The following is a 4,547-nucleotide window of genomic DNA, read 5'->3' on the forward strand; positions in this document are numbered from 1 at the left end:
ATTTATTAAATATTTAAAAATTGATTAATTATTTCGATAATTAATCACATAATGTTCAATAAATCGTAACTTCTTCGTTTTAACTCCAAAAATTATAAAAAAATTATTTTTGACTTTGATTTTTCTTAAATAATTATTTAAAAATTATTTTAGGATTTAAAAGGTTATAATAATTATCTATATTGAGTAATAAATTGAATTATCAGTGTTTAATTCATAACAATTCAACCGTTAGTCCGATTTGAGTAAAACGAAGACCCCTAGACTCAGAAAAATGAGACGAATCTAATAAAAATAGTTGTAAGTTATAATTTCTTTTGAAAAAGAGTGGTTGGTGATAATTGATAGTTCGAAGGTCTTAGTAGGGATATAATTAAGCCGAATAAATCCCGAAAAATTATAATAAAATCAAATACGACTAGTAATGCAGGTATAAGCCTAGAATTGATTCTAAAAATAATTATAAATCTAGAAATTAATTGTGTGCTATACGTGTTACGTGTTATATGTGATTATGTGTATAAATGTGTTATGTAAATATATGTATATATATATGCGAGTCAGATAGAAACGCATGGGTAGACTGATAAGGTTGCGTGATATCAATTCAAGATACACGTATGTAGTAAATTATCTAAACACCTATCTTTCTATGATTTGTTCAGTGTTAGCAAGGCAGAGCAAGCTAGGGTCAGAAGGCAGTAAGTTAAACTAGGTTAAGTACGCGCAAGGCAAGTTTTTCCCCTATTCTAAATTCAGAATAGTGATTTATATTTCCTTTCTATCGTATCAATTCTCTTTGATAATTATTGTTCATATACACTGTTACCCATTTATATCACTTGTTCCATTTCATTTCAATTCTTGATTTACCCAATTTATTGAATTCCTGTTCATATTTCAATTCCTTTACCCTATATATTTTCTGGTATATCCTGGTGTTGGGATATATCAATAGCATACCGATTGTTCCGGATGCTCAGCCTTGGACTGGATGGTTACTATAAAGGCTGGGTTTTTCCCAGACCATTAATTAATAGGCCATAGTTGCCTGAGTACTCCTTATGTTGGTTGGGTCTATGCAGTTGGGTATAGATCCGCACTATATTCTGACTGATCAGCAGATTATAGTGCATATGTTGGTTCTTGTTTCCAGTCTTGTTCATTTGGCACTCGCCATCATTGGCAAATTATTATCATATACAGATACAGATGGTTGTTACAACCAACAGCTTATTGTTTCTCTTATTTCTCTTTCTCTATACCATATATATATACTTTTGCAGGCTTGTTGAGCAATTTTGGCTCATTTCTTTTATTGTCACTCCTATTGTTTTACAGTTAAGGTAGAGAATGAAACCCATCAGGACCCGCGTAGTCAAGAAGCGAGTCAAGCAGCGGGACCCTCTTATACCAAGAGTGTTCCTTCCTATTCCCGAAGAGAGCTTTGAATTGCCAGATCAGGTGTAGCAGGATAAGTAGTAATGTTGGGTTGAATAAGAATTTTATATAGTTTGAATAAAAGATTGCGTAGTGAAACTGTAGATAGAATAAAGTTTTGTAATAAAGAGAGTTCTTGAAACAGGTTTTATTTAGTTGGGTTTGTAATAAAGTGTAGTGCATGATTCTTGTTTCCAACCTCAACCCTTAAAAGATCCTGAGTAGTGATAGTTCGGGGTAATTATTATATTAATATTCCGCTTGTGCAGGTATAGTTGGTAATTGTTGTTAATAATGCCCCAAATCTATACCCCGGATTTGGAGGGTGTTATATGCTTTACTCAAAATATCGCCATGGAAAGGATTAACCAGATTTGGCAGTAAGGGTAAATTGAAGCCACGATATGTCGGCCCATTCGAAATCTTGAAGAAAGTTGGGAAAGTTACATATGAGCTAGCTTTACCGCCTCACATGCAGCATATTCACAATGTGTTTCACGTATCGATGCTTAAACGATATAACCCTGATTTAAGACATGTCATAGAATATGAGCCGATAGAAATCCAACCTGATTTGTCTTACATAGAACAGCCGGTAAGAATTTTAAATCGGCAAGAGAAGGTGTTAAGGAATAAGTCTGTATCTTTAGTGCAAGTTTTGTGGAGAAATCCTATGATTGAAGAATCAACCTGGGAACTTGAAAGTGAAATGTTAGCAAAGTATCCCCATCTGTTTTCTTAGCAAGATTCTGAGGACAGAATCCTATTAAGGGAGGAAGGATGTAACGCCTGAGAAATTACACTTGTATTATATCATAATTATAATGAATTATGTGTTTTAATATGTCATTATGTGTAATTAGATGTGAAACCCTAACTGCTACGTGTTATGTGTATTATGTATCATCCGGATAATTTTAGGGTATTTTTCAGATATCATATTTTGTGTTTATAGCTTTCGTGTCAAACGTTATACGACCCGAACTATGATTTTATAGCTGATATTTCAAATAAAATAATGGGCTTTATTTTTCATCAAACGTCTTGTACCATCGTGTTATTCTAAACATCTAAGTATTTTATAAATTTTCTTATTTTGCAAAAAATGACTTTTTCGGGCCCCATTGGGCCCCAAGGTGTTGATCCCAATCCAGGAAGAAAGTTTTGAATTGCCAGAACAGGTAGAGCATAGTTAGTTAGTATGTGTGTGTTTAAATAAAGATACATTTAGTTTAAAACTGGTTAGACAATGGTTTGTAATAAAGAGAATTGTAAGGAATTTAAATTTTATTTCTAATAAAGTTATTTAGTGGTTCTTGTTTTCATACTTCAACGTAAAAAGATCCTGGTTAATATTGAAGGGGTTTAAATATATTTCTGTTTTATCTCTATACAGGTTATACAGGTTTCGCGACTTGCTAGTAACCCCCGGACTTGTACCCCGGGTCTGGAGGGCGTTACATTAGCTCTTAGCTTGTGTAAAAAAAATTGTGAGGGATGGTTGTTTATTTATAGAAGGAGTTAGGTGAAGGGAGTGATTGAGATTAAGTTAAAATGAATGGTGGATGAAGAGAGTGGTGTGGATTGATGAGGTGGAGGTTTAGTTGTGTTTGTTTTCAACTTGCATATAGGACAAACAAGTTTATGGAGCAAACATCCCAGCAACTATTAAATTATATAATAATGGATTTTAGCTTTTTCAATTAATCATTAATTAAGTAATTAGCACCATTAAATATAATCACTTTGAAACCCTTTAATAAATACAACTAAAAATATTATAATTATATAATATCATAAAATGATGATCTGCAAGTTTTGGTCAACTTTGGTCAAAGGTAGATTGGTCAAACGCTCAGTCAAAGTCTTGGTCAACACCCCGAAAATCACACCCGAACAAAATTCTCGAAAAATTATGAAATTTTAACCATGCATAGAAAATACCATTTAAGTGAAAAATAATAAGTTTCAAGATTTTTTAGCAAATGGAAGTATTTTATTTGGATTTAAAACGATTAAATCAGGGTTTAGTTCTAAATAAAATATGAACGATCTTTTATGAAACCAGATAGACTTTGTTGGCCCAGTTTGGGCTATAATAAATACTTAGAATATATTTCATTAAATATAAAATATTTTGAGAGTGTTGGAAATATTTTTAAGTATTTAAAAGTATTTTCTCCGATAAATAATATATTTGAGATATGAGAGAAAATTACTTTGAAAAATATGAGGAGGGGAATAAAATGAGATATTAATATTCCTTTATCAAATACTAACTTATAAGAGTGTAAAAATATATCTTTAGATATATAAATATTTATGGAGTGAAAGATATATATTTTATCCCTTTAAAAAAATATATGTTTTTGAAATAAATTTAGCACGGTCCTTCTAAAGAATATCCAAGTTATGATATTTCTTTTTCAAACTTGTTGCCTTATTAATATTGCATAAGAGCCTAAGAAAGATCATATTTCGATAATTCTTTTACGATCTCATTACTTTGAATTTTTAGAGTATATTCCTTAAAAAATATTTTGATTTTTGACAATTATGTTTAAAAACATCATCCTCCATATACAACCATCATCCTCCATATGATCTATTACTTTGAATTATGTTTTTAAAACATATTTAAAAACATAAATATTTTGACAATTATGTTTTTAAACTGAGGAGATTTTGACAAATTTGTATTTATAGATTAAGATGTAGAGATTGAAACTGCTACTGAAGGGAAAAATTAATGATTTTAACCATGTATATTAGTGATTGTCACTGTATAAAATTATAATTTTGAATTAGTAAATTGGCGAATTACTATTTTTGTTCTGAATATTGGTGATTTATGCAGTAGGAATTATTGATTTTATGGTATAAAATATGTTGATATTGGAAGTTGTTATAATTATTGGTCATGAGCAAGAGCGTAGTTCGCTAAGAAAGTACTGTTGGTAATAAACAGAGGAGGTTATAATTGATCAAGTAATAGTTTGATTGCTTCATGATTTCAGATCTTTTTGGGGTTTTGGGATGTGTGCTTCATGAGCACAGATCCTCTTTTTTATGATTTGGGAATTCATCCTTTCACGTCTTCGGGGCTA

The sequence above is a fragment of the Apium graveolens genome, chromosome 3 (genome assembly GCF_009905375.1).
Source record: "Apium graveolens cultivar Ventura chromosome 3, ASM990537v1, whole genome shotgun sequence".
In the NCBI taxonomy this organism is placed as follows: domain Eukaryota; kingdom Viridiplantae; phylum Streptophyta; class Magnoliopsida; order Apiales; family Apiaceae; genus Apium; species Apium graveolens.